Raw genomic sequence first — 26,856 nt, forward strand, 5'->3', positions numbered from 1 at the left:
AATAGAGTTGTTCAGGCTGTTGATTGTGGCCTCTGGAATGGTGTCCCACTCCTCTTCAATGGCTGTGCAAAGTTGCTGGATATTGGAGGGAACTCGAACACACTGTCACACACGTCGATCCAGAGCATCCCAAACATGCTCAATGGGTGACATGTCTGATGAGTATGCAGGCCATGGAAGAACTGGGACATTTTCAGCTTCCAGGAATTGTGTACAGATCCTTGCGACATGGGGCCATGCATTATCATGCTGAAATATGAGGTGATGGCGGCGGATGAATGGCACGACAATGGGCCTCAGGATCTCGTCACGCTATCTCTGTGCATTCAAATTGCCATCGATATGTGTTTGTTGTCCTTAGCTTATTCCTGCCCATACCATAACCCCACCGCCACCATGGGGCACTCTGTTGACACAATGTTGACATCAACAAACCGCTCGCCCCCACGACGCCATACACACTGTCTGCCATCAGCCTGGTACAGTTGAAACCGGGATTCATCCATGAATAGCACACTTCTCCAGCATGCCAGTGTCCATTGAAGGTGAGCATTGGCCCACTGAAGTCGGTTACGACGCCAAACTGCAGTCAGGTCAAGACCCTGGTGAGGACAATGAGCACGCAGATGAGCTTCCCTGAGACAGTTTCTGACAGTTTGTGCGGAAATTATTTGGTTGTGCAAGCCCACCATAGTGGGAATATGGCTTATCAAATAGACAGTCCTCTGAGGATAACCAAGAGAGGGAGGGAAAGTATGGTTTCATTAGGGTTCAGTCAGTCTACTAATGAAGCATCTACATACAGCTGTACAGACTCAAGCAGAGAAAACGGAAGGAAGCAATCCCTTTACTGAATGGCTGTAAGGGAAATTCACATCTCCCCACTGAGTACAATGTAACCACTGCCAAGGTCAGTAAGAACCATATTCCCATGGGTGACAATTAATAATGCCATGGAAATCATAATGTATTATTCAAGTAAAGTAGCCAAACGCCTGTAATAACAGCTTCTTCTGGGAAGCATCTTTTGGGTTATTAGTGTGTGTGTGTGTGTGTGTGTGTGTGTGTGTTTGTGTGTGTGTGTGTGTGTGTGTGTGTGTGTGTGTGTGTGTGTGTGTGTGTGTGTGTGTGTGTGTGTGTGTGTGTGTGTGTGTGTGTAAGGAATATTTACTTAGAGGAGCACATTCATATGTCAGTACATTGCTTTACCTGAGGGAAAATCCGGAAAAACAAGGGATCCACGTAAGGCAATTGGAGTGGATATAATAGCTTATAGAAGTCCCATTCACACAGCGAAGAGGCAGGAGAGCCCTCCAATACCATTTTGAGACACAAGCGTAAAGCCCATTTTACAAGCAATAACATGTGAGTAGACACTGCTGTCAAAGAAGATCCTCACACCCTACTGAAAGTGTTGCAGAGATCCGAGTAGATCCAAGTAGATTACCTCATCTACAAAAAGCTAAAGTTGAAGGAGAACTTTAAATTATAGCATTAATTAATATTTCACCCCCGCTTGATCCATTATGTAATTTTGCTACATACTGTATGTCAATCTTCAACTAGTCATTGATTGGATGACTACAGAGAGATGTGAAAGACTATTACAGACAACTATCAGTTTCCATAGAACCTAGTCTGATAAAGTTAAACCACACTAACTAATTAGTGTCCTTGTTGTATATATTTTACGGTTATTGTGTGTTTACAGTAATTTGAATAACAGTCAACAAGAAAAAAGTGACTGAAGAAAAAGTATTCACATCATGCTTCATGTGCATGCAGATGAAAATCCCTTTTATACTGGGTTGTAGGCTGATGGGTACTTTTCTTATTACAAACACAGTCTATTTGAAGGTACTAAAATCATTCCATGAAGGATCTCCTATATTGATCTTTTGTTGCAAGACAAAACAATTGTTTGTTTTGCGTCAAAAAACCTAGTGAGGTGAACATGAGACTAGCCAGCCACTAAATTTAGCTCTGTTCCTGTACAACACAGTGCGGATGGGCAATGCGTCTATACTCCCCCCCCCCCACCCCCCCCCCGCCCTCCCCCCTCACATGTGATGCTGCTGGTTGCGTTCTAAAGGCACAGCACTGTACCATGACGCTTATGTAGGACTTGGTATCCAAGGCAACAAACAACAGAACAGAATGGTCAGATTAGGCAGTGAAGCGTGAAGAAGAAGAGGGAAAAAGATCTCAGACTCATAACCAATAAGTCAGAAGCTAGAACACAAGGTGAAGAGGGACCTAAGTCTTTCCTCTTCCATCCTGTCTACAGCAGATCAAACAGGTAAGAGGAGAAGAGCTATCTCTCCGTTCTCACCAGTGATTTAATGTAGTTTTCCAATTACCTTGCAGTTCTGTTGTGGAATCTGTTGTCCTAGGTGCTGATGGTAATGATCAGTATGGCTGGGAATTGCCAAGGACCTTACGATACGATATTATCACGATACTTAGGTGCCGATACAATATGTATTGCGATTCAATACTGTGATTTTATTGCGATTCGATGTTCCGAACATATTACTCACCATATGTCTGCTGCAGAGGGACAAGAGAGAGCCATGAGAACACGAGTTTTGATCAGTCATGGAAATAAAAGTGCTGAAAACAAATTGGCTCCTTATTAAAAAAGAAGATGGAGAACAAGCTATGAAGGAAAAATACCGGAGTTTTGGTGCAGGTACAGCCAACTAGCGCAAAAATAATATTGCGATATTGTCAAGATGATACGATATGATATATATCATCAAAAAGAATATCCGATATGTAACTGTATCGATTTTTCATCACTAACATTCAGGGGTGAAAGTAGATTTGATTTCTTACAGGTATGGGACTCCCTATGTGTCACATAGATAAAAACAATTAAAGCGTATAGTTGTAATCATAGAATTACATCTAGAATCCCTATTAATTACATATGATCTCTGTGTGCCTATTAGACCTAGTAAAATGTGTCATATGACTTTTAACATGTATTATCTTTTAATGTGGCATAAACACAACCAGTCATGATGTTTTCATCTGATTGTCAATCATTTCAAAAAAGCGCTCCTGTAGGCTACCTGCGCACGTTCGTCCACTCACCAAATAATTCCAGCATCCAAACAATTTGATGAATGGAAGGAGACATCTGTTACAAAACACCTAAACATGTATTGTAATGACACTTGTAGCCTGAATTTATGCGTCCACCGCTGTCCGCACGCGTCTCGGTATCGGCCACTCATCTCCACCTTGGCAAAATGTCAGTGTTCTCATAGAACCACACCGCAATTTGGAGAGTACGTATACCATCCAGTTTCAAGTCAATTCGCTCATATTTCGCAAGGCTGACAGGCGGTAAAGTTAAATAATGGTGTAATAGCCAACTGTTTTCTTGGCATTTTGTGTTTAATTATTGTGATAGGCTCATTTTTTACCGGTACGGCGTAACCCCACTATTTATTTTTCCGGGATGCCGTACTAGACCGTACTGGCTAACTTTCACCCCTGGTAACAATCTATGTTTGTGTTTTATCTGTTTTACACTAAATCTAGTGTGTATTGAGGTTGATTTAATCAAATTCCTCTAAGCGGGGATAATACACAGCGATGGTCTTACCGTTCTGAAAGGCAATGTCTGGTTCCTAGCTTGGGGTTGTGCATGACCATCTCCCCTCTGTAACCAGCGCTTCATAAGCCTTAACCTTTGTGGGCCCCAGGTTGAGCCAGGGATCAGGCGCCAGGGTCATGCCTGTGTCAGACCTGGGAGACTGGGGAAAATGATTTATCTGGTTATTGTATGGTACTTACAGTATATATGAGACAGTATGAGATGAGCTACTGAAAAGGCCAGTCAAGGATGGACACTGACAGTACATCACCCAATTGTACAGTTCATGACGCCTTAATACTCCATCACAATATCTGCGGTGAAAGATTTGAAGTATCTGTAGCTCCCAAGCCATTACTCTCAGATAAAGACTGGCCGTGTCCGAATACCCATACTAGCGTACTACATATTTAAATTGCATACTATGTACTCATCGTCACATACTATTTAGCATGTACCGTTTAGTGAAAATGATGCAGTATGCCACGGCCACAACGCAGTAGTGGCTCCTGACTGGCTGAGTAGGTGGGGCGGGGTCGAGTGCGGGTGGATTTTTCCAAAACAGACAAGCATCGCATTAACCAGTCTGATAATAGCTCATTTTCAATTCAATGAATTTCTCTAAACTCTGAATTGAATAGAAATTGAGTTATAGGCCTACTCAGGGTGGTTATAGGCAGACTACCACATTATACCTACAGTGGGGAAAAAAAGTATTTAGTCAGCCACCAATTGTGCAAGTTCTCCCACTTAAAAAGATGAGAGAGGCCTGTAATTTTCATCATAGGTACACGTCAACTATGACAGACAAATCCAGAAAATCACATTGTAGGATTTTTTATGAATTTATTTGCAAATTATGGTGGAAAATAAGTATTTGGTCACCTACAAACAAGCAAGATTTCTGGCTCTCACAGACCTGTAACTTCTTCTTTAAGAGGCTCCTCTGTCCTCCACTAGTTACCTGTATTAATGGCACCTGTTTGAACTTGTTATCAGTATAAAAGACACCTGTCCACAACCTCAAACAGTCACACTCCAAACTCCACTATGGCCAAGACCAAAGAGCTGTCAAAGGACACCAGAAACAAAATTGTAGACCTGCACCAGGCTGGGAAGACTGAATCTGCAATAGGTAAGCAGCTTGGTTTGAAGAAATCAACTGTGGGAGCAATTATTAGGAAATGGAAGACATACAAGACCACTGATAATCTCCCTCGATCTGGGGTTCCATGCAAGATCTCAACCCGTGGGGTCAACATGATCACAAGAACGGTGAGCAAAAATCCCAGAACCACACGGGGGGACCTAGTGAATGACCTGCAGAGAGCTGGGACCAAAGTAACAAAGCCTACCATCAGTAACACACTACGCCGCCAGGGACTCAAATCCTGCAGTGCCAGACGTGTCCCCCTGCTAAAGCCAGTACATGTCCAGGCCCGTCTGAAGTTTGCTAGAGTGCATTTGGTTGATCCAGAAGAGAATTGGGAGAATGTCATATGGTCAGATGAAACCAAAATAGAACTTTTTGGTAAAAACTCAACTCGTCGTGTTTGGAGGACAAAGAATGCTGAGTTGCATCCAAAGAACACCATACCTACTGTGAAGCATGGGGGTGGAAACATCATGCTTTGGGGCTGTTTTTCTGCAAAGGGACCAGGACGACTGATCCGTGTAAAGGAAAGAATGAATGGGGCCATGTATCGTGAGATTTTGAGTGAAAACCTCCTTCCATCAGCAAGGGCATTGAAGATGAAACGTGGCTGGGTCTTTCAGCATGACAATGATCCCAAACACACCGCCCGGGCAACGAAGGAGTGGCTTCGTAAGAAGCATTTCAAGGTCCTGGAGTGGCCTAGCCAGTCTCCAGATCTCAACCCATTAGAAAATCTTTGGAGGGAGTTGAAAGTCTGTGTTGCCCAGTGACAGCCACAAAACATCACTGCTCTAGAGGAGATCTGCAGGGAGGAATGGGCCAAAATACCAGCAACAGTGTGTGAAAACCTTGTGAAGACTTACAGAAAACGTTTGACCTGTGTCATTGCCAACAAAGGGTATATAACAAAGTATTGAGAAACTTTTGTTATTGACCAAATACTTATTTTCCACCATAATTTGCAAATAAATTCATTAAAAATCCTACAATGTGATTTTCTGGAATTTTTTTTCTCATTTTGTCTGTCATAGTTGACGTGTACCTATGATGAAAATTACAGGCCTCTCTCATCTTTTTAAGTGGGAGAACTTGCACAATTGGTGGCTGACTAAATACTTTTTTCCCCCACTGTATATATACTGTAGGCCATATCATCTATCTATCCTATTTAAAAAGTACTGAAGTCAGAAACAGATAATTCAGTTCCATTTCAACAAATGTATTAGTGAAACCAAAGTGCTGTGTCATACAGTACCAGTCAAAAGTTTGGACACACCTACTCATTCAAGGGTTTTTCTTTATTTTTACTATTTTATACATTGTAGAATAATAGTGAAGACATCAAAACTATGAAATAACACATATGGAATCATGTGGTAACCAAAAAAGTGTTAAACAAATCAAAATATATTTTATATTTGAGATTCTTCGAATAGCCACCCTTTGCCTTGATGACAGCTTTGCACACTCTTTGCATTCTCTTAACCAGCTTCAGCTGGAATGCTTTTCCAACAGTCTTGAAGGAGTTCCCACATATGCTTAGCACTTGTTGGCTGCTTTTCCATCACTCTGCCTTCCAACTCATCCCAAACCATCTCAATTGGGTTGAGGTCGGGGGATTGTGGAGGCCAGGCCATCTGATGAAGCACTCCATCACTTTCCTTCTTGGTAAAATAGCCCTTACATAGCCTGGAGGTGTGTTGGGTCATTGTCCTGTTGAAAAACAAATGATAGTCCCTCTAAGCCCAAACCAGATGCGATGGCGTATCGCTGCATAATGCTGTGGTAGCCATGCTGGTTAAGTGTGTCTTGATTTCTAAATAAATCACAGACAGTGTCACCAGCAAAGCACCCCCACACCATAACACCTCCTCCATGCTTTACAGTGGGAACTACACATGCCAAGATCATCCGTTCACCCACGCCGCGTCTCACAAAGACACGGCGGTTGGAACCAAAAATCTCACATTTGGACTCCAGACCAAAGGACAAAGATCCACCGGTCTAATGTTCATTACTCGTGTTTCTTGGCCCAAACAAGTCTCTTCATCTTATTGGTGTCCTTTAGTAGTGGTTTCTTTGCAGCAATTAGACCATGAAGGCCTGATTCATACAGTCTCCTCTGAACAGTTGATGTTGAGATGTTTCTGTTTCTTTCTATGTGAAGCATTTATTTGGGCTGCAATTTCTGAGGCTGGTAACTCTAATGAACTTATCCTCTGAAGCAGAGGTAACTCTGGGTCTTCCATTCCTGTGGCGGTCCTCATGAAAGCCAGTTTCATAGTGCATGATGGTTTTTGCGAATGCACTTGAAGAAACTTCATGTTCTTGAAATTCATGTCTTAAAGTAATGATGGACTGTCGTTTCTCTTTGCTTATTTGAGTTGTTCTTGCTATAATATGGACTTGGTCTTTTACCAAATAGGCCTATCTTCTGTATACCCCCTTAACTTGTCACAACACAACTGATTGGCTCAAACGCATTAAGAGGGCAGACCTGTTCATTGAAATTTACATCAAATGCATTCCAGGTGACTACCTCATGAAGCTGGTTGAGAGAATGCCAAGAGTGTGCAAAGCTGTCATCAAGGCAAAGGGTGACTATTTCAAGAATCTCAAATATAACATTTATTTTGATTTGTTTAACACGTTTTTGGTTAATGGATTTTGGGGGGGGGTTTATCATTTCATTTACACAACATGCTTACCACTTTGAAGATGCAAAATATTTTTTTGCATTATACAATAAATAAGACAAAAAAACAGAAAACTTGAGCGTTCATAACTATTCACCCCCCAAAGTGAATGCTTTGTAGAGCCACCTTTTGCAGCAATTACAGCTGCAAGTCTCTTGGGGTATGTCTCTATAAGCTTGGCACATCTAGCCACTGGGATTTTTGCCCATTCTTCAAGGCAAAACTGCTCCAGCTCCTTCAAGTTGGATGGGTTCCGCTGGTGTACAGCAATCTTTAAGTCATACCACAGATTCTCAATTGGATTGAGGTCTGGGCTTTTACTAGGCCATTCCAAGACATTTAAGTGTTTCCCCTTAAACCACTCAAGTGTTGCTTTGGCAGTATGCTTAGGGTCGTTGTTCTGCTGGAAGGTGAACCTCGGTCCCAGTCTCACATTTCGGGAAGAATGAAACAGGTTTCCCTCAAGAATTTCCCTGCATTTAGCATCATCCATCATTCCTTCAATTCTGACCAGTTTCCCAGTCCCTGCTGATGAAAAACATCCCCACAGCATGATGCTGCCACCACCATGCTTCCTGTGGGGATGGGGTTCTCGGGGTGATGAGAGGTGTTGGGTTTCCGCCAGACATAGCGTTTTCTTTGATGGCCAAAAAGCTAAATTTTTGTCTCATCTTCCATATGTTTGGGGAGTCTCCCACATGCCTTTTGGCGAACACCAAACGTGTTTGCTTATTTTTTCTTTAAGCAATGGCTTTTTTCTGGCCACTCTTCCATAAAGCCCAGCTCTGTGGAGTGTACAGCTTAAAGTGGTCCTATGGACAGATACTCCAATCTCTGCTGTGGAGCTTTGCAGCTCCTTCAGGGTTATCTTTGGTCTCTTTGTTGCCTCTCTGATTAATGCCCTCCTTGCCTGGTCCGTGAGTTTTGGTGGGCGGCCCTCTCTTGGCAGGTTTGTTGTGGTGCCATATTTTTTCAATTTTTTTATTTGGATTTAATGGTGCTCCGTGGGATCTTCAAAGTTTTATAACCCAACCCTGATCTGTATGTCACGATCGTCGGTGAGAGAGGACCAAGGCGCAGCGTTGAAGGTGAACATATCCTTTTATTTTTACTGATCACACGATCAAAACAATAAACGATAACGTGACGTCTACGGTTTAAACACAAACCGAAATGAACAAGAAACCACAAACACAAAGTGCAAGACAGACAGTTAAATATGGCTCCCAATCAGAGACACCCAGCTGACACTCGTTGCCTCTGATTGGGAGTCACTCAGACCAACATAGAAAAATAAACATAGACTTACACACCCTGGCTCAACATAACATAGTCCCCAGAGCCAGGGCGTGACAGTACCCCCCCCCAAAGGCGCGGACTCCGACCGCGCCAAACAACCACAACAGGGGAGGGACCGGGTGGGCACTCCGCCTCGGCGGCGGATCCGGCTCCGGACATGACCCAGGCACGGGTTGTGCTGGACTGATGACGCGCACCCCTGGCTTGGTGCGTGGAGGAGGAACGGGCCTTACCAGGCTGACGACGCACACCGTAGGCTTGGTGCGTGGAGCAGGGACAGACCGGACTGGGCTGACGAAGCACACCCCTGACTTGGTGCGGGGAGCAGGAATGAGCCGGACCGGGCTGACGACGCGCACCACTGACTTGGTGCGGGGAGCTTGGATGGGCCGGACTGGGCTGGCGACGCGCACCACCAACTTGGTGCGGAGAGCAGGAACGGGCCGGACAGGGCTGACGAAACGCACCACAGACTTGGTGCGGGGAGCAGGAATGGGCCGGACTGGGCTGGCGACGCGCACCACAGACTTGGTGCGGAGAGCAGGAACGGGCCGGACAGGGCTGGTGACGCGCACCACAGACTTGGTACGGGGAGCAGGAATGAGCCGGACCGGGCTGACGACGCGCACCACTGACTTGGTGCGGGGAGCTTGGATGAGCCGGACTGGGCTGGCGACGCGCACCACAGACTTGGTGGGAGTGGCAGGAACAGGCCGGCCCGTACTGGGAACACACACCACTGGCCCTACGTGGGGATCAGGAACAGGCCGGACCGGACTGGCAACACATGCCAGTACCTCTCGCCGTGCCTCTACAACCTCCTTCCCCCTGGTGACCAGTGACTCCCGTAACCTGGCGTCCTCCTCTGCCAATCCGCTGGGCCGCTCTGCCTCGGTCTCCTGCTGGCCCGACGTCGTGAGCCCCCCCCTAAAAATTTTCTGGGGGTCTCTCCTCCCCGTGGGCCAGGCCTCCATCATTCTCGCCAGACTCTCACCCCACTGCTCCAAAGTCCAACCTCTCTCCTCTTCTCTTGGCTTGGCCCAGTCGAGACTCCTACTCCACTGCTCCCAAGTCCATCCTCTCTCTTCTTCACGCTGCTTGGTCCTGTTATGGTGGTTTCTTCTGTCACGATCGTCGGTGAGAGAGGACCAAGGCGCAGCGTTGAAGGTGAACATATCCTTTTATTTTTACTGATCACACGATCAAAACAATAAACGATAACGTGACGTCTACGGTTTAAACACAAACCGAAATGAACAAGAAACCACAAACACAAAGTGCAAGACAGACAGTTAAATATGGCTCCCAATCAGAGACACCCAGCTGACACTCGTTGCCTCTGATTGGGAGTCACTCAGACCAACATAGAAAAATAAACATAGACTTACACACCCTGGCTCAACATAACATAGTCCCCAGAGCCAGGGCGTGACACTGTACTTCTCCACAACTTTGTCCCTGACCTGTTTGGAGAGCTCCTTGGTGGTGTTGCAGACTCTGGGGCCTTTCAGAACAGGTGTAGATATACTGAGATCATGTGACAGATCATGCGACACTTAGATTGCACACAGGTGGACTTTATTTAACTAATTATGTGACTTCTGAAGGTAATTTGTTGCACCAGAGCTTATTTAGGGGCTTCATAGCAAAGGGGGTGAATACATATGCACACCCCCCTTTTCCGTTATTTATTTTTTAGAATCTTTTGAAACAAGTTATTTTTTTCATTTCACTTCACCATTTTGGACTACTTTGTGTATGTCCATTACATGAAATCCAAATAAAAATCCATTTAAATTACAGGTTGTAATGCAACAAAAACGCCAAGGCGGATGAAAAGTAAAAGAAAACCCTTGAATGAGTAGGTGTGTCCAGACTTTTGACTGTTAGTGTATATAAATTAAATCAAATAGCCATAAGTGTTCAAATGTTCAAATCAAAAGGCTATTACACAGAAAAACGTGGACAGTCGGGTGCATTACAAATTCAGAACTGCTGGACAGCAACATAATAAACTAAAGCACTGATAATTGGGAACGAGATCAGAATGACTGCTAAGGCTTGATCCATAAATTCAATTATCCTAGCCTACAAAACTAAAACAATCCATGTGTTCATGTCAAAAGGCCTGATTAACATGACATCAATAATGCAGCCACATCTCGAGTCCCCGGTACCGACACATTCAGAAAAAAAACAATTTGTTTAGTATTTAGTTTAAAAGCTCTGACGAAGGCCAAGAGAACATTAAATACTTTTCAATGAGAAAACAGAAATCCACTTTTTCAAAAATACTTTTCAAAGATGCAATATTCGTGATATTTTTAAGTAGAACAAAATCTATTTAGCCTACATTTGAACACCACCGCAGAAGCTTTGCTATTCTGCATCTTCCCAATTAAGTAGCCTAGTTTTGTTGTTTGGCTACTTGAAGAGAACTAGGTCCTGTCACTCACAGCCCACCCCTTCCAATCTACTAGATGAAGAGCCAAAATGAGTATAACATCCTGGCATTTAAACCATACTCAATTTTTTTGAAAATGTGCATACTATAAAACATATTTTCGTATACTGAAAATGCGTCATGGGCTATTGCGTTGTTTCCTGCTATTCGTTGATTTCGGTAGCGCATCCCCAAATCTAATGAATCAGTTGTTGTCAAAGCCAAAATTAGTATGACATCCGGGCATTTAAAGTATACCCGAAGGAATTTTAATCCGAGTAAGGAGATTGCATGTAAACTCATGCTAAAACAACCAATGGACTACTATACAGCATGTGTATTGCAACTTATGTTGATTATTTGATGATAAATCTGGTGTATATACATTTGTTTATGTTGTAGTTTGGTGATTTTTGCACCCTGAATTATAGTCCTAAACAGACTATGGTCCAGACAGTTGATAATACCGTAAGGCAGATTCTTTGAAGGACTATAGGTTTCCATCCAATTGGCGAATATTCTAAAATCTTCATAAAAACAACATGCGCATTTTCCCACCAGAGATGTGTTTGCATCAAATTGACTTGTTGCAGATAAAAAGCTGTGTGTGATGACATAAGTGCACATAAAATAACTTGTAGTGCACATAAAAATAACTTGCATAGAACCCCGAGTTGATTATCCCTTTTATACCATGGCTATATTTTAACACATTTGCTGGTAGAAATGTGTTCAACATCCACTGAAGTAGCTAGCAACTTTACTAGATAGCTACAGTAGTTACCTTGGTAAACAAACAAACAGATTTGCTAGTTTAGCTAACCAAACCATCAGTCCTAGTTGAAATTATGAAAATCGAATTCAACAATGCCAATAATGTTTTAAATTCGACTTTTGCTTTCAAAAGCAGCTCAAACATAGAACTATAGCCATTGAATTCTACCGTGCAGATATACTGTGCGTTATAGGGAAATGATGCACACGCTAGAATGCCCTTCAAGCCAATCAGAAACGAGTATTCAACAATGCCAAGGTCCAATTGTATTTGTCAAATGGCAGCCAAGTATCGATCATCATGTCACCAGAATAAGACCCTCTATATTTATTGGAAAGGAGCATCAGACTCATCACAGTGCACTTTCGCCACCCTGTGAAGTTCATCGTAACTTATTTCATCTGTAGCCTAATAAACGGTGTGCTTTCCCGAGTTGTAGTGGGAGGGCCAAACAACATATAATCGCGTGACTCCAAGTTAACTTCGATATGATGGTTATTGTATCAATATTTGCGTAAAGATGTTTCCACTGCCATTGCTCGCATAATTACATTTACAGACACAAAGATCCCACCTTTTGATTTGTCGACGTTTGGAAAGTTTACCGACAAATTAACTGTATCCATCAGGCCTGTCATGACATTTTTTTATCCAACATGTACTTTACTTGCATAAATATATTGGATGAAAACCTGGTTAGTGTGTAACTTGTTTGTCTCAGCAGTGTTGTGACGAGACTTTTTGCATATTCATGGTTTAGGGTTAGCACAGAGGCTCAGACAATACAGCGAAGAATGATGAATGTTTATGCATTATGCTAAGCAGTATTTGTATTAGCTAGTATCACCACTGATTGATGCTGTGTCTCGCAATTGTTTTGTTTGCTGAAACTGAATTGGATTATTGCTTTGCTTAGAAAACAAAATAATTGAATAAAAAGCAAACAAATGTCCTCTTATTCAGACATTAAACCATTTTTAAAAGTGACCCCTGAGCCAACACTTCACTATTTGAACAAGAGCTGGATAGCAAAACCATAATGTGATTGTAGAACAAAGTGTCACCAGGTGGAATGTCTTTATGAAGCAGTTATATAAGCTCATTTGGTGTGTGTGTGTGTGCGCGTGTGTGTGTATGTGTCTATCAGAGTATGCTTGTGTTACACCCCCTGCGCCCCCCCCTGCCGGCTCTCCCCACAGTTTGGGAACCACTGGGTTAGAGACAGCCAGGCAGGCAGCCGTTGTGGGGGCCGTTCCCCCAGGATCCATGCTTGAGAAGAGGTCTCAGCATGTGGAGAGTGGCAGGCTGTACTTTGGACTTCAAACTACTAACAAATCTGTGTTTTAACATACAGTACCAGGGAGTGATGCTGAGCTCTGCAGCTTTCAGATGGAAGAGAAAGGAGGTGTGCATACTGTATACAGGATGAATTCTGTAGGCTGTATACACCCAAATGTACACAGAACATGTTTAGCTACGAAATACATATGTTTCAAACGTATATCTGCATTATTCCATGTTGTTCAGTGAGCATGTGTCTTTGGCTATATGCTCTTACACCTACCTGTCTCTTCCCTTGATTTCTAGAAGACTGTCTGCAAAAATTACTCCTCAGATAGTGGATTGTGAACATGAACATTCTCCTTTCCCCCTTATGTTCCCCCTATAGTGTCCTATATAGTGCTGAATCACTCCACTGGAAGGGGAGTGATTCAAACGGTGTAAACGATCCCTCTTGCCTGCCAGTCAGAATGGTGTTACTACAGACCCCTGTGGGACTCCCTACACCCCTATCGGCTCCAACCTCCACTGTTCCCAGTTAACCAGGCACTCCCCACAACCAGCCTGGTCCTCCTGGTTTCCCTGTCTCCTGGCCATGCATTATTCCCTGTGATGATGATGTGTTGATTATGTGGAAGTGGGGTTTAGAGATAATTAGCTAGGTGTTCAAAACTCATTATGGAAGAACAGCATGTGTCGTCCCAGCAGGACTTGGTTGGCACTGGACTCTTGCCTCCAGGTTCAATAGTAGCTGATAAAGGAGAGGAGATTTGGTGTGAGAGAGGAGCATGTGTGCCAGCAGATATGTCTGCTATCCCTGTACAATATCAGAATGTAGCTGGGCACTGCTTCAGGTTGAAAAACAGGGTCTTTGCTGCAGTAACATAAACCAGGTTTCCATTCAACCTTTTTATACGAGTAAAGTATGTGTCGGATAAAAAATTTAATCACAGGCCTGATGGATACAGCTAATTTGTCGGTAAACTTTCCAAACGTCGACAAATCAAAAGGTAGGATCTTTGTGTCTGTAAAATTAATTATGCGAGCAATGGCAGTGGAAACACCTTTATGCGCAAATATTGATACAATAACCATCATATTGAAGTAAACTTGGAGTCACTACGACTCGGGAAAGCACGCAGTTTATTAGGCTACAGATGAAGTAAGTTATGATGAACTTCACAGGGTGGTTAAAGTGCACGGTGATAAGCTTGATGCTCCTTTCCAATAAATATCGAGGGTCTTATTCTGGTGATATGATGATTGATGCTTGGCTCTTTTTGTTCATAATAATCTCATCATGTAAACTATACCCACACTGTATCTGCAAGCTGTTGGCTAGAATGCACATGTCAAGATCAGAGTGGGCACATTCGCTATATAACGCAACATTTTTAGTGACAAAACCCATTTAACAAATGTTTTATTAGGTATATGAGAATTTAACCGCAAAAGTTATTTTTATGTGCACTACGTCATCACGCACAGCCTTTTATTCGCAATAATGGAAACACATCCATGGTGGGAAAATGTGCATATTGGAATAGTCACATGAAAATCTGTTGCCTATTGGATGGAAACCTAGCTACTGATACATACTACATAGGCTACTGTTCAAGGCTAGACTACATCTGTATTCTCCAACTGCCTGTGCCAAGACAGCCAATGTAGCCTACAGTTGGCAATGCTAGCCTCATGCCCTCATCATTCATACTACAGAGCAAACAGAAACACATTTGCAGAGGCTTATTTGGGGGTATGTATGGAAGGTGTAAAAGGTCAAAACAGAAATGAATGTATTCACACACAAGCAGCTTATGAAAATGTGCTGGCAAACCTGCTGGCACCGCTCTTTCATTATCTCTATACAACCACATAGAATATGGAATATGAATGCTAGGATCAATGTGATGCTAGGTGACAGAGGATTACAGGTCCCGTGTGTGCAATGCCAGGGATGTGGGTTCGATTCCCACGGGGGACCAGTACGAAAAAGTATGCACTCACTACTGTAAATTGCTCTGGATAAAAGTGTCTGCTAAATGACTAAGATGTCAAACGTAAAAAATGTTTAACGGGTACAAACGTACCTCTGCATGTGTTATTGCCAGAGAGTAAAAAGTTCACAAAGCTAATACCTCTAAAACAAACATTTGGGGAGTGATGTGGTCGATCTAATCTCAGACCTACGGAGAAAGGTTTTGACTAACTTAAAGATCTAGAGTGTCCCCCATGTCAGAACTGACTCGCTGTCAAATGTACAGCTAAAATCAAGACAGATATGACAACCCTCATACAGTATGTCATCATCCCCTTTGTTTTTGACTTCTGAACTCTTTTGTTGTCGATTTTACAGTAGGCTACATTTACTCCAGGTACTGTAGAAGCAGTGTTATGTAGAAGTCTGTGGCAACTGTGATGGAAATTAAACATTAGGTACAGTTAGACTGATGTGTGTGAGGTTGTCAGGAAGGTGAGCTAAGGTAAGGGCAATAGCCTGTATGGATATTACTACACATCACTGAGACTGCTAATCCTGAGGGGAGAAAATACAACAGGCGGTATTCCCTGTGAGGAAAGCTGTCAAATGTCACAGCAACATGTGACAGCCTATATTTAATGTAAAGCCTAGATGAGGCTTCCCAACCCCTAACGGTCTATTAGCTTGACGGAGCCTGAAAAAACTGAACAAAGGGACAGGCCAATGTAGTGTGTCCATTCTTCTGTCGTGGAATGGGTTTGTGTCTCTTGTGGAGTAGGTCTGGATTAGAATACACAATGGACTAGTACCACTATATTTATGAATGGAAAATAGTTACAGTATATCAAAATATAAATTATATTAGTAATGTTTCAGGACATATGACAACACAGAACAAATGGCCCATGTACTAAGTATTAAGATCGAATTGTACTACGCTGGCTCTGAAGCTCATCAGATGTGGCAGGGCTTGCAAACTATCACAGATTAAAAAGGGAAACCCTGCCGCGAGCTGCCCAGTGACGCAAACCTACCAGATTAGCTAAATGCCTTCTATGCTCGCAATACTATGCAAGCAACACTGAACCATGCATGAGAGCACAAGCTGTTCCGGACAGCTGATGTGAGTAAGACCTTTAAACAGGTTCACATTCACAAGGATGGACTACCAGAACACAGACGAATTACCAGGACGCGTACTAGGAGCATGTGCTGACCAGCTGGCAAGTGTCTTCACTGACATTTTCAACCTCTCCCTGATCCAGTCTGTAATACCTACATGTTTCAAGCAGACCACCATAGTCCCTCAAATCTTTACCCATGAAATGCTTTGAAAGGCTGGTCATGGTTCACATCAACACCATCATCCCAGACACCCTGGATCCAATCCAATTCGCATACCGCCCCAATAGATCCACAGGTGACGCAATCTCTATTGCACTCCATACTGTCCTCTCCCAACTGGACAAGAGGAAGAATACTGTGTGAGAAGAGACCTATGTGAGAATGCTGTTCATTGACCACAGTTCAGCATTCAACACCATAGTGCCCTCCAAGCTCATCACTAAACTAAGGACACTGGGACTGAACACCTCCCTCTGCAACTGGATCTTGGACTTCTTGATGGGCCTCCCCGGTGGTGAGGGTAGGGAACAACACAACCGCCACGCTGACCCTCAACACGGGGGCCCCTCAGGGATGCGTGCTTAGTCCCCGCCTGTACTCCCTGTTCACCCACGACTCTGTGACGGGCACGACTCCAACACCATCATTAAGTTAGCTGACGACACAACAGTGGTAGCCCTGATCACCGATGACGATGAGACCGCCTAGAGGGAGGAGGTCAGAGACCTGGCACCACACTGCCAACAACCTCTCCTTCAACGTCAGCAAGAATAATTAGCTGATTGTGGACTACAGGAAACAGAGGGCCGAACACGCCCCCATTCACATCGACGGGGCTGTAGGGGAGAGGGTTGAGAGCTTCAAGTTCCTCGTGTCCACATAACTAAGGATCTATCATGGTCCACACACACCAACACAGTTGTGAAGAAGGCACGACAGCGCCTCTTCCACCTCAGGAGGCTGAAAAGATTTGGCATGGGCCCTCAGATCCTCAAAAAGTTGACTGGCTGCATCACCGCTTGGTATGGCAACTGCTTGGCATCTGACCGCAAGGAGCTACAGAGGGTAGTGAATATGGCCCAGTACATCACTGGGGCTGAGCTCCCTCCATCCAGGACATCTATACCAGTCGGTGTCAGAGGAAGGCCCTAAAAATTGGCAAAGACTCCAGCCACCCAAGTCTCAGACTGTTTTCTCCGCTACCGCACGACAAGCGGCAACGATGCATCAAGTCTGGAACCAACAGGACCCTGAACAGCTTCTACCCTCAGCCATAAGAATATTTAACCAAATAGCTACCCGGACAATCTGCATTGACCCTTTTTGCATTAACTCTTTTGACTCATCACATACTCTGCTGCTACTGTTTATTATCTGCCCTGTTGACTAGTCACTTTATTCCAAGTTATATGTATCTATATATACAGTCCCAGTCAAAGGTTTGGACACTACCTACTCATTCAAGGGTTTTTCTTTATTTTTACTATTTAATACATTGTAGAATAATAGTGAAAACATCAAAACTATGAAATAACACATATGGAATCATCTAGTCAACAAAAAAGTGTTAAACAAATCAAAATATATTTTATATTTGAGATTCTTCGAATAGCCACCCTTTGCCTTGATGACAGCTTTGCACACTCTTGGCATTCTCTCAACCAGCTTCACCTGGAAGGCTTTTCCAACAGTCTTGAAGTAGTTCCCACATATGCTTAGCACTTGATGGCTTCTTTTCCTTCACTCTGAGGTCCGACTCATCCCAAACCATCTCAATTGGGTTGAGGTCGGGGGATTGTGGAGGCCAGGTCATCTGATGCAGCACTCCATCACTCTCCTTCTTGGTACAGTGCCTTGCAAAAGTATTCATCCCCCTTGGCATTTTTCCTATTTTGTTGCTGTCACGGTTTCGGCCGAGGCTGCTCCTTCTCCTTGTTCGGGCAGGCTTCGGCGGTCGTCGTCCCCGGAGTACTAGCTGCCACCGTTCGTTGTGTCTGTGTGTGTTTGGTTTGGTCTGATTTGTTACACCTGTTGCTCATTTCGTCTTGATTATGTGTCCTTTAAGTTCTCGTTGTTTCTGTCTTGTGGTTGTGTGTAGTTGTTCTATGTCAGCAGGTGTTGCCAGTCAGTTTGTGCTCTATGTTATTAGAGAGTCCGCACGTTGTGCGTTTGTTGTACTTTTACGCTGAGTGCGTTTATTTTTCCCTTGTTCACCGGCTCTGTTTATAGCCGTTGTTTCTGTGGACTTTATTAAAGTGTTTTTGGACTTGCATCTGCATCCTGCAATTGATTCCACACCACACCTACGCCCGGCCTTGACAGAACTACACACCATTCATGGAATCAGCAGGAGCAGCAGCAGCGACCGAGTCATGGGAGGAGCGCGTCCGCGGACAGGATGACAGGATAGCCCAGATCACCAACGCATTACAAGGAGTAATGAATACCCTGCATCGCCTGGAGACCAGTTGGGCACCCACGCCTCCTCCCACAGTACCACCAGCACCGGTCAGTCCCTTAGTCCACGCTCCGGAACCCAGTGGGATTCGGCTCTCGCTCCCGAGGGCGTATGATGGTACCGCTGCCGGGTGTCAAGGTTTCCTCCTACAAGTAGAACTCTACCTCGCCACCGTACACCCGGTGCCCTCGGGACACGAGAGCATTTCCGCCCTCATCTCCTGTCTCACCGGCAAGGCGTTGGAGTGGGCCAACGCCGAATGGAGGAGAATAGACCCCGCGACGATCACCTATGCGGAGTTCTCCCGTCGCTTCAGGGCTGTATTCGACCATCCACCTGAGGGGAAGGCGGCGGGAGAACGTCTATTCTACCTCCGACAGGGGAAGAGGAGCGCACAGGATTTTGCACTGGAGTTCCGGACTCTAGCGGCAGACGCAGGGTGGAATGAGCGGGCCCTCATAGACCACTTCCGCTGCAGCCTACGGGAGGACGTCCGTCGTGAGTTGGCCTGCAGGGACACCACCCTCACGTTTGACCAGTTAGTTGACATGGCCATTCGCCTCGACACCCTGTTGGCCACCCGCGGACGTCCTGAGTGGGGGTCGTCCATTCCACCCTCCAGCACCTCCGAGCCTAGTCCTATGGAGCTCGGGGGTGCTGGCGCTAGAGAGGAGAGGAGAAGGAGCCCCAGGGGAACCAACCCCTGTACCTACTGTGGCCGTGGAGGACACACTGCGGCCAGGTGCTGGGGGGGGTCTCCTAGGGGGAGAGACGGCAGGCCACGCTCTGGGGAGTCCCTCCAGGTGAGTAGGCGCCCCACTTACCCAGAGCTCTCTGTTGATCACCTAACCATACCTGTTTGCTTCCCACAGGTTGCGCCTCATTCCCAGCATAAGGCGCTAGTAGATTCAGGCGCAGCTGGGAATTTTATAGATCGGCGATTTTGTGCTGAGTTAGGGATTCCCCTCTTTCCAGTCAGTAGTCCCTTCCCTGTACATGCTTTAGATAGCCGTCCGTTGGGATCGGGGTTGATTAGGGAGGTCACAGCTCCACTTAGGATGGGGACGCAGGAGGGTCATGAGGAGACTATTCAGCTATATCTTATAGACTCTCCTGCGTATCCGGTGGTGCTGGGGCTTCCCTGGTTGATTACTCATAATCCCTCTATTTCGTGGCAACAGAGGGCTCTCAAGGAGTGGTCTGTCCAGTGTGTAGGGCGATGTCTGGGCGTTTCCGTAGGGGCGACCTCGGTGGAAAGTCCAAACCAACTGCCGGCATTGCACATTCCCCCCGAGTATGATGATTTAGCAATTGTGTTTAGTAAAGCGAAGGCGACGCAATTGCCACCACATAGACAGGGGGATTGTGCGATAGACCTCCAGGTAGGAGCTGCGCTTCCGCGGAGCCATGTGTATCCTCTGTCTCAAGAGGAGAAGAGAGCTATGGAGACTTACATAGCCGAGTCTCTGAGACAGGGATACATACGGCCCTCCACTTCCCCTGCGTCCTCGAGTTTCTTTTTTGTGAAGAAAAAGGATGGAGGTTTGCGCCCGTGTATTGATTACCGCAGTCTCAATCAGATTACTGTGAAATACAGTTATCCACTCCCTCTGATTGCGACTATGACGGAGTCTTTACACGGGGCGCGTTTCTTCACAAAATTGGATCTCAGGAGCGCATACAACTTGGTGCGTATTAGGGAGGGAGACGAATGGAAGACAGCATTTAGTACCACCTCGGGTCATTACGAGTATCTCGTCATGCCATACGGGTTAATGAATGCTCCTTCAGTCTTCCAATCCTTCGTTGATGAGATCTTCCGGGATATGCAGGGGCAGGGAGTGGTCGTGTACATTGACGACATTCTAGTGTATTCTTCTACCCGAGCCGAGCATGTAGCCCTGGTGCGCCGAGTATTGAGGAGATTGTTGGAGCATGATCTGTATGTCAAGGCAGAGAAATGTCTGTTTTTCCAGGAGTCTGTCTCCTTTTTGGGTTATCAGTTGTCTGCGTCAGGGGTTAAGATGGAGGTTGACCGTGTGTCGGCCGTGCGTAATTGGCAAACTCCAACTACTGTTAAAGAGGTGCAGCGGTTCTTGGGTTTTGCGAATTACTACAGGAGGTTTATCCGGGGTTTTGGACAGGTGGCAGCTCCCATAACGTCTCTACTAAAGGGAGGTCCGGTGCGCTTGCAGTGGTCTGCTGAGGCGGATAGGGCTTTTGGGAGACTGAAGGACCTGTTTACCTCGGCGCCGGTGTTGGCACATCCGGATCCCGCACCCCCATTCCAGGTCGAGGTAGACGCGTCTGAAGCCGGTATAGGGGCCGTGCTCTCGCAACGATCTGGCACGCCCCTGAAACTCCGCCCCTGTGCTTTTTACTCTAAAAAGCTCAGTCCGGCGGAGCGAAATTATGACGTGGGGGACAGGGAGCTGCTAGCCGTGGTCCAGGCCCTAAAGGTGTGGAGGCATTGGCTAGAGGGGGCTCAACACCCTTTCCTCATTTTGACAGACCACCGAAACCTGGAGTACATCCGGGCAGCTAGGAGACTGAACCCTCGCCAGGCTAGGTGGAATATGTTTCTGGCCCGGTTCGTTTTTAAGATCACGTACATCCCTGGGTCCCAGAATGGTAAGGCAAATGCTCTGTCCCGGCGGTATGACACGGAGGAGAGGTCCGTTGAGCCCACGCCCATACTCCCGCCGTCTTGCCTGGTGGCACCGGTGGTGTGGGAGGTTGATCCGAAATCGAGCGGGCGTTGCGTACCGATCCTAGCCCTCCACAGTGTCCTGTGGGTCGGACGTACGTGCCGTTCGAGGTTCGGGATCGACTTATATATTGGGCTCACACGTCACCCTCCTCTGGACATCCAGGGATTGGCCGGACGGTGCACTGCCTTAGCACTAAGTACTGGTGGCCAACGTTAGCCAGGGATGTGAGGGTTTATGTTTCCTCCTGTTCGGTATGTGCCCAGTGTAAGGCACCCAGACATTTGCCCAGGGGTAAGTTACAACCCCTGCCCGTTCCACAACGACCCTGGTCTCACCTCTCGGTGGATTTCGTTACTGATCTTCCCCTCTCCCAGGGAAATACCACCATCCTGGTCGTTGTGGATCGGTTCTCGAAGGCCTGTCGTCTCCTTCCCATGCCGGGTCTTCCCACTGCCCTACAGACCGCTGAGGCACTATTCACTCACGTCTTCCGGCATTACGGGGTACCCGAGGATATAGTGTCTGATCGAGGCCCCCAGTTTACCTCTCGAGTCTGGAGAGCGTTCATGGAGCGCTTGGGGGTCTCGGTGAGCCTTACCTCGGGGTATCACCCGGAGAGCAATGGGCAGGTTGAACGAGTAAACCAGGATGTGGGTAGGTTTCTGAGGTCGTATTGCCAGGGCCGGCCGGAGGAGTGGGCGAGATATGTTCCCTGGGCCGAGATGGCACAGAACTCTCTCCGCCACTCCTCCACTAAACTAACCCCTTTCCAGTGTGGGTTAGGGTACCAGCCGGTTCTGGCACCTTGGCATGAGAGCCAGATCGAGGCCCCTGCGGTGGATGAGTGGGTGCGGCACTCGGAGGAGACGTGGAACGCTGCTCACGTACATCTGCAGCGGGCCATCCGTCGACACAAGGCGAGCGCCGATCTCCACCGCAGTGAGGGACCGGTGTACGCACCGGGAGATCGAGTCTGGCTCTCGACCAGAAACCTGCCCCTCCGCCTACCCTGCCGGAAGCTGGGTCGGCGGTTTGTGGGGCCTTTTAAAGTCCTGAGGAGGTTGAACGAGGTGTGTTACAGATTACAACTTCCTATTGAGTATAAGAATATTAACCCCTCGTTCCATGTGTCTCTCCTCAGGCAGGTGGTAGCTGGTCAACTCCAGGAGTGTGAGATAGCAGAGACTCCTCCGCCCCCGCTGGACATCGAGGGGGCTCCGGCGTACACAGTTCGGTCCATCCTGGATTCGAGACGCCGGATGGGGGGTCTCCAATATCTCGTGGAGTGGGAGGGGTACGGTCCGGAGGAACGGTGCTGGGTGCCGAGGAGAGATATCTTAGACCCGTCTCTTCTGACTGAGTTCCATCGTGGTCATCCCACGCGCCCTGCTCCGCGTCCTCCTGGTCGTCCCCGAGGCTGGGGTCGGCGCACGGCTGGAGCCGCGCGTCAAGGGGGGGGTACTGTCACGGTTTCGGCCGAGGCTGCTCCTTCTCCTTGTTCGGGCAGGCTTCGGCGGTCGTCATCCCCGGAGTACTAGCTGCCACCGTTCGTTGTGTCTGTGTGTGTTTGGTTTGGTCTGATTTGTTACACCTGTTGCTCATTTCGTCTTGATTATGTGTCCTTTAAGTTCTCGTTGTTTCTGTCTTGTGGTTGTGTGTAGTTGTTCTATGTCAGCAGGTGTTGCCAGTCAGTTTGTGCTCTATGTTATTAGAGAGTCCGCACGTTGTGCGTTTGTTGTACTTTTACGCTGAGTGCGTTTATTTTTCCCTTGTTCACCGGCTCTGTTTATAGCCGTTGTTTCTGTGGACTTTATTAAAGTGTTTTTGGACTTGCATCTGCATCCTGCAATTGATTCCACACCACACCTACGCCCGGCCTTGACAGTTGCATTACAAAATGTAATTTAAATAGATTTTTATTTGGATTTCATGTACTGGACACACACAAAATAGTCAAAATTGGTAAAGTGAAATGAAAAAAAGTAACTTATTTAAAGAAATTCTCAAAAATAAATAACGGAAAAGTGGTGCGTGCATATGTATTCACCCCCTTTGCTATGAAGCCCCTAAATAAGACCTGGTGCAACCAATTACCTTCAGAAATCACATAATTAGTTAAATAAAGTCCACCTGTGTGCAATCTAAGTGTCACATGATCTGTCACATGATCTCCGTATATATACACCTGTTCTGAAAGGCCCCAGAGTCTACAACACCACTGAGCAATGGGCACCACCAAGCAAGCAGCACCATGAAGACCAATAAGCTCTCCAAACAGGTCAGGGACAAAGTTGTGGAGAAGTACAGATCAGGGTTGGGTTATAAAAAAATATCAGAAACTTTGAACATCCCACGGAGCACCATTAAATCCATTATTAAAAAATTGAAAGAATATGGCACCACAATAATCTTGCCAAGAGAGGGCCGACCACCAAAACTCACGGACCAGGCAAGGAGGGCATTTATCAGAGAGGCAACAAAGAGACCAAAGATAACCCTGAAGGAGCTGCAAAGCTCCACAGCGGAGATTGGAGTATCTGTCCATAGGACCACTTTAAGCCGTATACTCCATAGAGCTGGGCTTTAAAGAAGAGTGGCCAGAAAAAAGCCATTGCTTAAAGAAAAAAATAAGCAAACACATTTGGTGTTCACCAAAAGGCATGTGGGAGACTCCCCAAACATATGGAAGAAGGTACTCTGGTCAGATGAGACTATAATTGAGCTTTTTGGCCATCAAGGAAAATGCTATGTCTGGCGCAAACCCAACACCTCTCATCACCCCAAGAACACCATCCCCACAGTGAAGCATGGTGGTGGCAGCATCATGCTGTGGGGATGTTTTTCATCAGCAGGGACTGGGAAACTGGTGAGATTGAAGGAATGATGGACGACGCTAAATACAGGGAAATTCTTGAGGGAAACCTGTTTCAGTCTTCCAGAGATTTGAGACTGGGACGGAGGTTCACCTTCCAGCAGGACAATGACCCTAAGCATACTGTTAAAGCAACACTCGAGTGGTTTAAGGGGAAACATTTAAATGTCTTGGAATGGCCTAGTCAAAGCCCAGATCTCAATCCAATTGAGAATCTGTAGTATGACTTAAAGATTGCTGTACACCAGCGGAACCCTTCCAACTTGAAGGAGCTGGAGCAGTTTTGCCTTGAAGAATGGGCAAAAATCCCAGTGGCTAGACGTGCCAAGCTTATAGAGACATACCCCAAGAGACTTGCAGCTGTAATTGCTGCAAAATGTGGCTCTACAAAGTATTGACTTTGGGGGGTGAATAGTTATGCACGCTCAAGTTTTCTGTTATTTGAAAGTGGTAGGCATGTTGTGTAAATAAAATGATACAAACACCCCAAAAATCCATGTTAATTAATTAATTAATTACAGGTTTTAAGGCAACAAAATAGGAAAAATGCCAAGGGAGGTGAATACTTTCGCAAGCCACTGTAAAGTAGCCCTTCACAGCCTGGAGGTGTGTTGGGTCATTATCCTGTTGAAAAACAAATGATAGTCCCACTAAGCCCAAACCAGATGGGATGGCATATCGCTGCAGAATGGTGTGGTAGCCATGCTGGTTAAGTGTGCCTTGAATTCTAAATAGATTCCAGACATTGTCACCAGCAAAGCACCCCCACACCATAACACCTCCTACTCCATGCTTTACAGTGGGAACTACACATGCGGAGATCATCCGTTTACCCACGCCACGTCTCACAAAGACACGGCAGTTGGAACCAAAAATCTCCAATTTGGACTCCAGACCAAAGAACAAATTTCCACCGGTCTAATGTCCATTGCTCGTGTTTCTTGGCCCAAGCAGGTCTCTTCTTCTTATTGGTGTCCTTTAGTAGTGGTTTCTTTGTAGCAATTCGACCATGAAGGCCTGATTCACACAGTCCCCTCTGAACAGTTCAACGTTGTTGAAATGTTCCATATTGACTGACCTTCATGTCTTAAAGTAATGATGGACTGACGTTTCCCTTTGCTTATTTGAGCTGTTCTTGCCATAATATGGACTTGGTCTTTTACCAAATAGGGCTATCTTCTGTATACCACCCCTACCTTGTCACAACAGAACTGATTGTCTCAAACGCTTTAAGAAGGAAAGAAATTCCACAAATTAACTTTTAAGAAGACACACCTGTTAATTAAAATGCATTCCAGGTGACTACCTCATGAAGCAGGTTGAGAGAATGCCAAGAGTGTGCAAAGCTGTCATCATGGCAAATGGTGGCTATGTTAAGAATCTCAAATCTCAAATATATTTTGATTTGTTTAACACTTTTCTGATTACTACATGATTCCATATGTTATTTCATATTGTTGATGTCTTCACTATTATTATACAATGTAAAAAAAAAGTACAAATAAAGTAAAACTCTTGAATGAGTAGGTGTGTCCAAACTTTTGACTGGTACTAAACATAACTACCTCAATTAGCTCGTACCCTTGTACTAGTACCCCGTGTATATAACCAAGATATCATTACTCATTATTATTACTTTTCTATTATTTCTCAATTTTATTTCTCTGCATTGTTGGGAAGGGCCTGTAACTAAGCATTTCACTGTTAATGAAGCACGTGACGAATAACATTTTATTTTATTTGATGTATGTTTATCAGTTGCAGTAATAGCGTTGCATGAGGGGAGGCTGATTATATTAGCGCCACTGTGCTGTTCAGCCAGCGAGTCAGGCAATGTGTATCTCTGGAGACCTGATCCTGGAGTTATATAGTAATGAGTCCCGCTGTGGCCCACACTACACTCATCCTCCTCTTCTCCTCTCCTCTGTGTCTTCATCCCAGGGACTCTCTCCTTCCTGCGCTGATGATTGATTCACAACCTGAAACAGAACTATTCGCGCTTCTTCTCCTCTCTCGCTGCACAGGGTTCATTATTTTCCTCTCCTGGCTCATGTCGGCTGGAGATATTGCCCACTCCGCTCCGAACGAATGCAGGCAGGACTGCTGCTGCTGTAAACTGTTGAAACACTAGACACAGAATTTAATCAACGCTTTGAAAGTTCTTGTGGAAAAAATTAATAAAAATTAAACACCCTCCTCTGCCAGAGTGTAGACTGAGTAGATAGCTAATGGCTCTGGCTTTTGTGTGTTTATTAGAAAAATATATTTTCTGTATGCAATCATTCTGGCTCTGAAATTATACTTCAGTCTGCTCTCCTGGCCCAAAGAGCTATTCTGGGAGATAGGCTCTGGAAAAAGGAGTGTGTTCTTTTCATGGTCTAGTCAGTGGAAAAGCAGGCTTTAGCTCAGCCATGAGAAGTTAATGTGTTAATAAAGCACTTTCTTAATGTGT

General features: G+C 45.6%; 1 protein-coding gene across 1 annotated transcript in view; it reads left to right on the top strand.

The window, feature by feature from the left end:
• The first annotated feature begins 2,112 nt into the window (after window positions 1–2,112).
• The window catches only part of LOC311133829 (caM kinase-like vesicle-associated protein), a 47,968-nt gene continuing 23,224 nt past the window's right edge, over window positions 2,113–26,856 (top strand). Inside the window, exon 1 of the mRNA XM_084167423.1 lies at window positions 2,113–2,299. The gene's annotated coding sequence lies outside the window, so the exon portion shown is untranslated. The remainder of the gene's footprint in view (window positions 2,300–26,856) is intronic.

Source organism: Coregonus lavaretus (genome assembly GCF_964263955.1).
Source record: "Coregonus lavaretus genome assembly, chromosome: 8".
In the NCBI taxonomy this organism is placed as follows: Eukaryota; Metazoa; Chordata; class Actinopteri; order Salmoniformes; family Salmonidae; genus Coregonus; species Coregonus lavaretus.